This window comes from Pseudophryne corroboree, chromosome 8 (assembly GCF_028390025.1).
Source record: "Pseudophryne corroboree isolate aPseCor3 chromosome 8, aPseCor3.hap2, whole genome shotgun sequence".
Classification (NCBI taxonomy): Eukaryota; Metazoa; Chordata; class Amphibia; order Anura; family Myobatrachidae; genus Pseudophryne; species Pseudophryne corroboree.
In genome coordinates this window covers 173973662-173986895 of record NC_086451.1, presented here as the reverse complement: position 1 = coordinate 173986895, position 13234 = coordinate 173973662, and the positions used below count along the sequence as shown (strand labels likewise).

Sequence of the window (13234 nt, the reverse complement as noted above, 5' to 3'; positions counted from 1 at the left end):
TGGGGCTCATGTTGGCAATGCCCCAGCCCCTGAAGCATTCAAGCTGATTTCTTGCAGCAGCTTGGCACTGTAACAGCTCCAGAGCTGCTCTGTAATGCAAGTAAAAGTTGGTGGGCCCTGCAGCACTACCTGTAGTTTGCATTGTGCATTGGAAGGCACAAAGTAAGCAGGCAGGAGGAGAAGTCAGGATAGTGCACAAGGGTATAGAAGGGAGGGGCTTAAAAAAAAGAAGTGGAAACAGACTGCAAACTAGGCTGGAGAAAGACCTGAGACAAAGAGATCTGAATTATATGAAAGCCGACCAGTGGAAACACAAATTATGCAGTCAAGTTTCCCACATTTGGGGAAATCACAGGGGCAGCACACCCAGAGTGCAATGGGTGAGCCTTGCCCTGGGAGAAGCACCTTCATGATCATAGTATCTCACCTGGCAGGTAAGTAGGAGTTGGGCTAGAGCTGGGGAGGGTCGCTGCTTGGGCACCCCCCTGTCAAGTAAAGGAGATCCAACTGAGGCAGCACAAGGGAACTCTCGAAAGAAGAACAAGGCTAGAGGAAGATCTGAGACAAAGAAATCTGACTTTTACCAGAGCTGACCAGAGGAAAGCACAAACACAGTCCCCCACTACCACAAATAATGCAGTCAAGTTTCCCACATTTGGGGAAATCACAGGGGTCAGCATACCCAGAATGCAATGAATGAACCTCACCCTGGGAGAACAATCTTCATGACCATGGTATCTCCTATGCAAAATAAGTATGATTTAGGATAGGGCTGGGGAGGGCCGCTGCTCAGGCACATCTCTGTCAAGTAAAGAAGATTCAACTGAGGCAGCACAAGGGAACTCTCATCTGGGGACAACAACTGCAGGGAGAACACATATTTTCAGATGAACATGGGAGGGCAGAAGGCTGCCTAATACTGAAGCACCCCCAAACAACAAACCAAATGCAACAACTAGTGCAAGCATTCCTGGGGGAAGGCCTGCAGCAGATGGATTTGCATATGGTGATGTCATCCAAGCAGTGGGTCAAAGTTGGCTTCAACCCTCGTCTGCATATGAAAAGAGAAAAGGGGCGTGCAGGGCATGGCGGCCTTTTGCGGTGCTTGGATGACCCCTAGTTCGCATTAAACACCTCCACCCTCCTTCGGTGTGGGGCTCATGTTGGCTATGCCCCAGCCCCTGAAGCATTCAAGCTGATTTCTTGCAGAAGCTGGGCACTGTAACAGCTCCAGAGCTGCTCTGTATGGCAAGTAAAAGGGTGTGGGCCCTGCAGCACTACCTGTAGTTCGCATTGTGCGTTGGAAGGCACAAAGTAAGCAGATGGGATAAGTCAGGATAGTGCGCTAGGGCATAGAAGGGAGCGGCTCAAGAAAAGAGAAGTGGAAACAGACAGCAAACTAGGCTGGAGAGCTCTTCTGTCTATATTTTGCAAACCTGCTCTTGTCCTCTCCAGCTGCTCCATGTAGATTTGACGTCTGGAAAGGTGCATAACCCACTGACAAGCAGGCACACTCCTGCATGAGTTTTCTCTCTCACTAGCTGGATGATACACAATCATTTGCATGTGCTCCACCTCCGACACACCACCCACCCAACCACCCAGTGACCAGAGCCACCCACAAGCCAACTGGCTCCGTGATTTAATTTGCACAGTGTAGTCATCCAGGCAGCATGTCCTTCTCAATGGAAGGATCTCTGGTTCCATGGAATCTTCCACATTGGAATGCTGCGGAATAAAAAGGATTTAAATATTCAGCTTGCTAGCATTCAATGTACCTGCGGCTTGGCTCTAGCACATGGGTCTTCATCCTGTGGCCCTCAAGCTGCTGTGAAACTACACATCCCAGCATGCCCTGCCACAGTTTTGCTATTAAGGTATGCTAAAACTGAGGCAGGGCATGCTGGGATGTGTAGTTCCACAGCAGCTGGAGGGTCGCAGGTTGAAGACCCATGTTCTAGCATGCCTGTTCTATGATGCATGTACCGTGATGTCACAATCAGCTTGAAATGGGGTGTCTAGCAGGCATTTGCCGACAGCCACTTGAGGGAGATGCAGCATATCGGAGGTCTTCGATGCCTTTCCAGCAAATGCACACCACCTGCTGCTGGTCTGGACACAAAACAATGCCCACAATCGAAGTCCCAAAATGCCCAACTACAGGATTCATGTAAGTAGTGAATTTAGGAATGAATTTAGAAGTAGGAAATTAAGTTAGTTCACAAGTACATTCAAATTCAGATCTAAAGTCTAGGTAGGCCTCACGTCCTGGCAGCCCCCAGCACTTAAAAATGCCTTGATTAGAGGTAGAGAATTAAATGTAGATAAAAAGTAGACACAAAATAAGACTCCACAGAGCAGTTATCAGGTGTCTTTATCAATTGTTGCATTTAAAAAATCAAGCAATTAGGGAACACAATGTTGCAACAATGTAACCCTATTTGCAAAATAGTACTAAATAAGTTTGTCGATGTAAGACATTTGCAAAGGCGCATCCAAAACACGCTGGAAAATGAAACTGAATCTGTTTTTGGAGGCTAGAATAGGAAATGTGCATCGGTCCTACAAGTACTGAAAGCTCTTCTACCATCTCCCTTTTCTGAAAAGCCATTTAATATATGGTTTCCAGATAGGGGACATATCAGATATTGCCTTTCAAAAGCAGCAAATATCATACCACTTCTATTGCCATCAAAGATAAACATTGATTGTTTTCAGATATTGGATTGAAAAAGCAGTCTTTATTGACATAAAGAAGCAAAAAAACATACATAAACATTACACACATAAGTACTGTGCTGCAGCACAGATAAAACACAATACAAATGCTGTCGGTATAGTACAGTTCAAGAACTACAGCACAGGCCAGCCTACACTATAAATCATGAACTGCACTATACATTTAAACAATACAATAATACAACAGTTAATAAGGCTATGGGTGTGGAGTGTAAGAGGGTGAGGGAATCACAAGCCCGAAGCTTTATTGAAAGACAGACACATATAAAGGGAGGATTAATAAATACAAAGATATCCTTTACTATAGAATGTAATTCAATCCGGTCTTTCAACTCTTCCACAACTTAAAAACGGATAGTGTTCCCAAGCCTTCCATCCTGGAATATCTTCAGTCTCTCGCCAATGAAGAAAACAATCCCTCCAGCAGACTCTTCAACCACGATACAAGATCACAGCCAAAAGGGCGAGAAGCAACTACACTTGCGTTTAACCAAAATAGCTAAAACTTAGTGGAGGAAAGTGCAGTGCACCAAAACATAAGCTGACACAATCATGGAGAATGCGCCAGCATATATGCTCTTCTATCTATATTTTGCAAACCTGCTCTTGTCCCCTCCAGCTGCTCCATGTAGATTTGACGTCTGGCAAGGTGCATAACCCACTGACAAGCAGGCACACTCCTGCATGAGTTTTCACTCTCACTAGCTGGATGATACACATTCATTTGCATGTGCTCCACCTCCGACACACCGCCCACCCAACCACCCAGTCACCAGAGCCACCCACAAGCCAACTGGCTCCGTGACTTAATTTGCACAGTGCAGTCATCCAGGCAGCATGTCCTTCTCAATGGAATAATCTCTGGTTCCATGGAATCTTCCGCATTGGAATGCTGCGGAACAAAAAGGATTTAAACATTCATCTTGCTAGCATTCAATGTACCTGCGGCTTGGCTCTAGCACATGGGTCTTCATCCTGTGGCCCTCCAGCTGCTGTGAAACTACACATCCCAGCATGCCCTGCTACAGTTTTGCTATTAAGGTATGCTAAAACTGAGGCAGGGCATGCTGGGATGTGTAGTTCCACAGCAGCTGGAGGGTCGCAGGTTGAAGACCCATGTTCTAGCATGCCTGTTCTATGATGCATGTTCCGTGATGTCACAATCAGCTTGGAATGGGGTATCTAGCAGGCATTTGCTGACAGCCACTTGAGGTAGACACACATCAGGAGATGCAGCATATTGGAGGTCTTCGATGCCTTTCCAGCAAATGCACACCACCTGCTGCTGGTCTGGACACAAAACAATGCCCACAATCGAAGTCCCAAAATGCCCAACTACAGGATTCATGTAAGTAGTGAATTTAGGAATGAATTTAGAAGTAGGAAATTAAGTTAGTTCACAAGTACATTCAAATTCAGATCTAAAGTCTAGGTAGGCCTCACGTCCTGGCAGCCCCCAGCATTTAAAAATGCCTTGATTAGAGGTAAGGAATTAAATGTAGATAAGAAGTAGACGCAAAATAAGACTCCACAGAGCAGTTATCAGGTGTCTTTATCAATTGTTGCATTTAAAAAATCAAGCAATTAGGGAACACAATGTTGCAACAATGTAACCCTATTTGCAAAATAGTACTAAATAAGTTTGTCGATGTAAGACATTTGCAAAGGCGCATTTAAAACACACTGGAAAATGCAACTGAATCTGTTTTTGGAGGCTAGAATAGGAAATGTGCATCGGTCCAACAAGTACTGAAAGCTCTTCTACCATCTTCCTTTTCTGAAAAGCCATTTAATATATGGTTCCCAGATAGGGGACATATCAGATATTGCCTTTCAAAAGCAGCAAATATCATACCACTTCTATTGCCATCAAAGATAAACATTGATTGTTTTCAGATATTGGATTGAAAAAGCAGTCTTTATTGACATAAAGAAGCAAAAAAACATACATAAACATTACACACATAAGTACTGTGTTGCAGCACAGCCAAAACACAATACAAATGCTGTCGGTATAGTACAGTTCAAGAACTACAGCACAGGCCAGCCTACACTATAAATCATGAACTGCACTATACATTTAAACTATACAATAATACAACAGTTAATAAGGCTATGTGTGTGGAGTGTAAGAGGGTGAGGGAATCACAAGCCCGAAGCTTTATTGAAAGACAGACACATATAAAGGGAGAATTAATAAATACAAAGATATCCTTTACTATAGAATGTAGTCCAATCCGGTCTTTCAACTCTTCCACAACTGAAAAACGGATAGTGTTCCCAAGCCTTCCATCCTGGAATATCTTCAGTCTCTCGCCAATGAAGAAAACAATCCCTCCAGCAGACTCTTCAACCACGATACAAGATCACAGCCAAAAGGGCAAGAAGCAACTACACTTGCGTTTAACCAAAATGGCTAAAACTTAGTGAAGGAAAGTGCAGTGCACCAAAACATAAGCTGACACAATCATGGAGAATGCGCCAGCATATATGCTCTTCTATCTATATTTTGCAAACCTGCTCTTGTCCCCTCCAGCTGCTCCATGTAGATTTGACGCCTGGCAAGGTGCATAACCCACTGACAAGCAGGCACACTCCTGCATGAGTTTTCACTCTCACTAGCTGGATGATACACATTCATTTGCATGTGCTCCACCTCCGACACACCGCCCACCCAACCACCCAGTCACCAGAGCCACCCACAAGCCAACTGGCTCCGTGATTTAATTTGCACAGTGCAGTCATCCAGGCAGCATGTCCTTCTCAATGGAATAATCTCTGGTTCCATGGAATCTTCCGCATTGGAATGCTGCGGAACAAAAATGATTTAAACATTCAGCTTGCTAGCATTCAATATACCTGCGGCTTGGCTCTAGCACATGGGTCTTCATCCTGTGGCCCTCCAGCTGCTGTGAAACTACACATCCCAGCATGCCCTGCCACAGTTTTGCTATTAAGGTATGCTAAAACTGAGGCAGGGCATGCTGGTATATGTAGTTCCACAGCAGCTGGAGGGTCGCAGGTTGAAGACCCATATTCTAGCATGCCTGTTCTATGATGCATGTTCCGTGATGTCACAATCAGCTTGGAATGGGGTGTCTAGCATGCATTTGCTGACAGCCACTTGAGGGAGACACACATCAGGAGATGCAGCATATCGGAGGTCTTCGATGCCTTTCCAGCAAATGCACACCACCAGCTGCTGGTCTGGACACAAAACAATGCCCACAATTGAAGGCTCAAAATGCCCAACTACAGGATTAATGTAAGTAGTGAATTTAGGAATGAATTTAGAAGTAGGAAATTAAGTTAGTTCACAAGTACATTCAAATTCAGATCTGACGTGAGGTAGGCCTCACGTCCTGGCAGCCCCCAGCATTTAAAAATGCATTGATTAGAGGTAGGGAATTAAATGTAGATAAGAAGTAGACACAAAATAAGACTCCACAGAGCAATTATCAGGTGTCTTTATCAATTGTTGCATTTAAAAAAATCAAGCAATTAGGGAACACAATGTTGCGACAATGTAACCCTATTTGCAAAATAGTACTAAATAAGTTTGTCGATGTAAGACATTTGCAAAGGCGCAAACAAAACACGCTGGAAAATGCAACTGAATCTGTTTTTGGAGGTTAGAATAGATGCAGGATCAAGTAGCTCAATGGGTAGGGTATTTGATTAGAATTCAACAGGTTATAGGTTTGAATCCTGGGTATGATAGTTTGAGGTGTTATTTAATAAAGTATGTTTATATATTAGTCACACATGGCTTACTTGTACAAATGGCATGTCACCAGTTAGTGCTGACTGCTGATATGCCATTTGCACAAACACGCCATGTGTGACTGTATATGCATTTAAGGAGGGCACCCCGGCAATACCACAAACCATTGAGTGTCAAGTATACTAGATATATCTTCATATCTCATGTGCTTTCTATGAGACCAATCTTGTTATGTCCCTTCCCCACAAGGCATGCGCCTTTTGTCCATATTGCAAAAATGGGGAGGGGGGGGCGCATATAATTATCTGTCACAGGGCACCAAAAAGTCTAGTTATGGCTCTGGTATGCATTATGTAATCTGGCAGACCATATCTCCAACACTGGCTGGTTGGAATAGAAATCCGGTTATCTATGTGAGCAAATGACCATCAACGATTTACTCTCAAACACTAGAAAATGGACAAAAATGGTCCCCTAAACAAATTGGTTAAATTTTGGGTTTAACCAATTTGTGTAATGACCATTTTTGACCACTTTTCTAGTGTTTGGGAGCAAATGGTTAATTGACATTTGCTCCGATACATTACCAGATTTTCATTCCATCCATCCAGACTGGATAGATAGCCTGACAGATAATTGTGTAGTGTACGCCCAGGATAACTGTCAGTTGTGCTTTCTTTTATGACGGCACATAAATGGGTGGGCAGATCCAGAGCAAGCACTGCCCACTCATGCATAGTTGTCAACTGATGTGAAGTTCCAGGGGGCAATCTCAGTTATAAAGAAAAGTATCTGGAAATTGTCCCTAGTTTAAAAAAAAAATAAAAAAAATTGATCAACTCCATTTATTTAGTATGATATCCCAGGTGATAGGATGCCGGCAGTCAGAACAACATACTTTATTAAATAACACATCTCAAACTACCATACCCAGGATTCAAACCTATAACCTGTTGAATTCTAATCAAACACCCTACCTATTGAGCTATTTGATCCTGCATAAAAATTGTGAACATTATATGAAGCTATTGGTACTTTGAAAAAAAAAGTATCAGCATTACAACGCAGCAGATCCATGCAGTTTGCAGCCACACACTACATGTATCTGCTCAGCCACAATGCTGATTATTTCTTCACAAAGTACAAGGTGAGCTCCAAACAGAATTCTCTAGCTTAGAATTATGCCAAACCTAGAAGTCGGGCCCCCCACCCTGGGATCCCCCAGAGGGAGGCCTGCACCGTCATGCGGCAGGCTTGTCCGTTTTGGAAGCAGGCTGATGGGCAGCCCAGGCTTGCTTCAGTCTGGGCTTGGCAGGTCTGGAAGCATGAGCTTGCTTTGGGTATGCCTGACCTTGGGTACACTTTACCTTGAGGATGAAAGGGCCAAGGGAAAGTACTTTTAGCCTTCTGCGTGGTAGGAGTCATACTAGGTAGGCAAGCTGTTTTAGCAGTAGCCAGATCAGCTACAATCTTATTGAGGTCTTCTCCAAAGAGAGTGTCTCCCTTGAAAGGAAGCACCTCCAGGGTTTTCTTGGAATCCATATCCACCGACCAGGATCTCAACCAGCTGTATAAAGTATTACCTTGGAACTGGCTCTCCACTCCCCATTATCTGGTTATCATGGCTTCCTCCGCCAGTGTCCAGACTCGCTTGCTGAAGCTCGGCCACTTCTTCCTAGCAGCAGGCTCCTGGATCACTGGGCAGCAGAGGTGCTTGGGAGCCGGAAGGGGGCGGAGCAATCAGGCAGGCAGTTGCAGTGCTGCCCAGCTATCTGTGGTGTGAGAAGAAGCAGGGGCACCCCACCGCTGGCAGTGCTGCAGCTAGCGGTGGTGGCAGCGGCGAGGCTGCTGGGCTGGGTCTTGAAAAAGGTGGAAAGAAGGGTGTTACGGCATGGAATGTACAAACTGCGAGACCCTGCTGGTAGCGCCTTTGTCTATTTAATAGGAAGGGCACGTAACAGCCGGAGGGCAATGGAGGAAGCCCCTTTAGGGCTGGAGCCCGGCGGCAACTGACTCCGTTGTCTCTGGCAGTTCCGCCCCTGGACTAGAGGAATGGTCAAGAACATGGCAACATTTAATGCCAAAAAATGCAAAATCATACACGTCTCAAAAATACAAAGGCTAACTATAATATTAAGGGCATTATAATGGCAAGAGGAAAGCTATCTAAGTATTACTATTTCAGGTGAGCAATGTAACAAAGCAATAGGAAAGGCAAGTCAGATGCTTGTTTGCATAGGTAAAGAACCAGTAGCAGAAAAAAGTAATACAGGTTGAGTATCCCATATCCAAATATTCCGAAATACGGAATATTCCGAAATACGGACTTTTTTGAGTGAGACTGAGATAGTGAAACCTTTGTTTTTTGATGGCTCAGTGTACACAAACTTTGTTTAGTACTCAAAGTTATTAAAAATATTGTATTAAATGAACTTCAGACTGTGTGTATAAGGTGTATATGACACATAAATGAATTCTGTGAATGTACACACACTTTGTTTAATGCACAAAGTTATAAAAAATATTGGCTAAAATGACCTTCAGGCTGTGTGTATATGGTATATATGAAACATAAATGCATTCTGTGCTTAGATTTAGGTCCCATCACCATAATATCTCGTTATGGTATGCAATTATTCCAAAATACAGAAAAATCCGATATCCAAAATTCCTCTGGTCCCAAGCATTTTGGATAAGGGATACTCAACCTGTAATGCCACTGTATAGGTCCTTGGTACAGCCACATTTAGAATCCTGTGTTCAGTTCCAGAAGCCATATCTCAAGCGCCTTGAGTCCTGTTGGAGAAAGAGCACTATATAAATAAATAGTATCAAAATTTGTTTCACGGCACCCCTAGGCCAAAGTTTTTTTTATTGAGAAATTCAGAAAAAAATATAAAATTAAGTAAATTGTGTTTATAGCATGTCATCCTCAGGTTCAGTTATGTTGTGAGGGAATGGTTTTGGCAATTTAATAAAGTATAAATAATTTTAATTGGTCCTGGACCACCAAACTATGCTACCAGTGCAAGAACCCCAGTTTGGAAACTACTGCCATAAAATAAACCTTTTTTGTTTTTTTTAAACTACATGTAATACACCTTAGATCTCAGTTCCTAAAAGGTTTTAAACCCTTGCATACAGTAAACTACACATATTTAAAAATCCTACACCGGGCACAAGTGCTCACGGGCCAATTTCATGGCAGTCTCGGATAGGAGGGCATTGTGGATTCACCAAGGGAATGCTGATGCTGACTCCAAGAAGCCTCTTCAAGATCGCAGGAGCAGAGTCCTCTGCTTCTGCCAAATCCACTGCATGACGCTGGGGCTCTCTTGCAGGAGCCCACACCAGTGGGGGGCACCAGGGGCGGAACTACTGGCAGGGCAGGCAGTGCATTGCACTGGGGCCCCGCCGCACTCAAGGGCCCACAGCCGCCGGCATTACAATGAGTCACAATGACTCATTGTATCATGCCGCAGCCGCACACCAGCGCTCCCGTCGGGTCTGCGTCCTGCGACTCCCGCCGCCCGCCCGTCGTAACGAACAGATCAGGCCAGGGCACTACGGGCAGCAGCCGCAGCACCAGACACGCTGCCGCCTCTGTAACACACGAAGAGGGAGGAGGGTCGCTTGGAGATGAGAGGAGCAGCGGCACGGGGGGGAGGAGTAGGAGGAGGGAGGTGAAGGAAGGAGCCGCAGCAGCGCTTTGTTACTGGTGGAGGCGCTGCTGCTGCTGCCCCTCTGCTTCACTATAGGCTGTCTTCCGAGAACAGCCTATAGTGAAGCAGAGGGGCAGCAGCAGCAGCGCCTCCACCAATAACACAGCGCTGCTGCGGCTCCCTCCTCCACCTCCCTCCTCATCCTTCTCTACTGCCCGGGAATCGTCAAGCTGCACGAGGAGCCTGAGCCAGCGGAGAGGGTAAGTATAATTCTTCTTTCTTTCTTTCTTTCTTTCTTTCTTTCTTTCTTTCGTCTCTTTCTTTCTTTGTTGGGACTGCCTGCCGCTATGTGTAAAAAGGGGGAATCTGCCTGCCGCTATGTGTAAAAAGGGGGAATCTGCCTGCCGCTATGTGTAAAAAGGGGGAATCTGCCTGCCGCTATGTGTAAAAAGGGGGAATCTGCCTGCAGCTATGTGTAAAAGGGGGGAATCTGCCTGCAGCTATGTGTTAAAAGGGGGAATCTGCCTGCAGCTATGTGTAAAAAGGGGGACTGCCTGCCGCAATGTGTAAAAAGGGGGAATCTGCCTGCCGCTATGTGTAAAAAGGGGGAATCTGCCTACAGCTATGTGTAAAAAGGGGGACTGCCTGCCGCAGTGTGTAAAAAGGGGGAATCTGCCTGCCGCAATGTGTAAAAAGGGGGAATCTGCTTGCCGCAATGTGTAAAAAGGGGGAATCTGCTTGCCGCAATGTGTAACAAGGGGGAATCTGCCTGCCGTAATGTGTAACAAGGGGGATGCTGTCTGCCGTAATGTGTAACAAGGGCACGCTGTCTGCCATAATGTGTAACAAGGGCAAGCTGTCTGCTGTAATGTGTAACAAGGGCAAGCTGTCTGCTGTAATGTGTAAAAAGTGTACGATGTCTGCCATTATGTGTAACAAGGGCAGGCTGACTGCTGTTATGTGAAAAAAGTGTACGCTGTCTGCCGCTATGTTTAACAAGGGCAGGCTGTCTGCCGTTATGTGTAAAAAGTGTACGCTGTCTGCCGCTATGTTTAACAAGGGCAGGCTGTCTGCCGTTATGTGAAAAAAATGTACGCTGTCTGCCGCTATGTGTAACAAGGGCACGCTGTCTGCCGTTGTGTAAAATAGGGGGATGCTGTCTGCCGTAATGTGTAAAAAGGGGACGCTGTCTGCTGTAATGTGTAAAAAGAGGACGCTGTCTGCTGTAATGTGTAAAAAGAGGAATCTGTCCGCCGTAAGGTGTAAAAGGGTCTCTACCTGGTGTAGTGGTGCTACTGTGCGGCGTAATTTGAATAATGGAGACTACTGTGCACCGTGTTATGAATTGGTATTATTTTGTGGCCACACCGCTTAACCACGAAGCCACGCCACTATGTTTTTTTGCGCGCGCCTACGGCGCGCACTGCCCCTGTTTTGCATGCAGGGGTGGGGCTCCAATGCCGTTTCTTGCACACACTGCTAAAATGTCTAGTTACGGCACTGTTGCTAGGTATCCACTTCCCTGAGCAGGCCCCCCTCACCAGATCCTCTCCAGGGGTGAGGGGGTGGACTTGGATGGGATGGGATGGGGGGGGGCCCCAAGCCATTTTGTCGCACATGGGCCCACTGCTCGCTAGTTACGCCACTGGGGGGCACGTCTAAAACTCTTCAGTCAGTTCTGGATTCATTCGGACCTGGACTCGTGGGTTTTACAAATAGTGTCCCAAGGGTACAAACTGGGGTTTCAAGAAGTTCCCCCTCACCGATTGTTCAAATCAGCCTTAGTCAGCAGGGAGAAGGTTTTTATTCAAGCCTCTTCGTGGTCCCGAAGCCGGACGGCTCAGTCAGACCAATCTTAAATCTGAAATCCCTTAATTTCTACCTAAAAAAATTCAATTTCAAGATGGAATCTCTCAGGGTAGTGATCTCCAGTCCGGGGGATAAAGGAGATTTCATGGTTTTGGTAGACATAAAGGATGCCTACTTACATGTTCCCATTTAGCCACTGCATCAAGCTACCTGAGGTTTGCAATTCAGGATTGTCATTACCAATTTCAGACGTTGCCGTTTGGTCTGTCCACGGCTCCGAGGATTTTCACCAGGGTGATGGCGGAAATGATGGTTCTCCTTCGCAAGCAAGGAGTCACAATTATCCCGTACTTGGATGATCTCCTGATAAAGGCGAGATCCAGGTACCAGTTGGTGCAAAACATCTACTCTCCCTGACAGTTCTTTAACAACATGGTTGGCTCCTAAACTTGCCAAAATCGCAGTTGGTCCTAATGACGCGGTTGTTGTTTTTGGGAGTGATACTGGACACAGAAGAGGTTTTCTTCTAGTGGAATGGCTCTGGAGATCCAGAGTCTGGTCAAACAAATTCTGAAACCAGCAAGAGTGTTAATCCATCAATGCATTCGGTTGCTGGGGAAGATGGTTGCGGCCTACGAGGCCATTCAGTTTGGCAGGCTCCATGCCAGAGTGTTCCAGTGGGACCTGTTGGACAAGTGGTCCGGATCCCACCTACACATGCACCGGAGGATAATCCTGTCTTCCAAGACCAGAATCTCACTCCATTGGTGGCTGCACAGTTCTCACCACCTAGAGGGGTGATGGTTTGGGATCCAGGACGGGATCCTAGGGACCACGGATGCAACCCTCCGAGGCTGGGGAGCAGTCACACAGGGGGAAAACATCCAAGGAAGATAGTCAAGTCAGGAAAGTTGTCTCCACATAAATGTTCTGGAGTTAAGGGCCATTTAATAACTGCAGACACAGTACGCACTGGGACGGGTGCCCAGCATCCTCTACGGACTAAGAGAAAAGGATTTACCAGTAGGTATTAAAATCCTATTTTCTCTAAAGTCCTAGAGGATGCTGGGGACTCCGTAAGGACCATGGGGATAGACGGGCTCCGCAGGAGACATGGGCACTTTAAGAAAGACTTTAGTTCTGGGTGTGCACTGGCTCCTCCCTCTATGCCCCTCCTCCAGACCTCAGTTTGATACTGTGCCCAGTGGAGACTGGATGCTTTTCAGGAGCTCTCCTGAGCTTTCTGACAGAAAGTATTTTGTTAGGTTTTTAATTTTCAGGGAGGTACGCAGGATCTCAC

At 45.8% G+C, this 13234-nt stretch overlaps 2 non-coding genes across 2 annotated transcripts; both read right to left on the bottom strand.

Moving 5' to 3' along the window:
- Nucleotides 1–279: 279 nt before the first annotated feature.
- LOC134952232 (U1 spliceosomal RNA) lies at nucleotides 280–442 on the bottom strand. The gene has a single exon (XR_010184801.1). It is a non-coding gene; the product is annotated as a U1 spliceosomal RNA (small nuclear RNA).
- Nucleotides 443–594: 152 nt separating this feature from the next.
- LOC134950547 (U1 spliceosomal RNA) lies at nucleotides 595–758 on the bottom strand. Its single transcript, XR_010183447.1, has one exon. It is a non-coding gene; the product is annotated as a U1 spliceosomal RNA (small nuclear RNA).
- Between the last annotated feature and the right edge of the window lie 12476 nt (nucleotides 759–13234).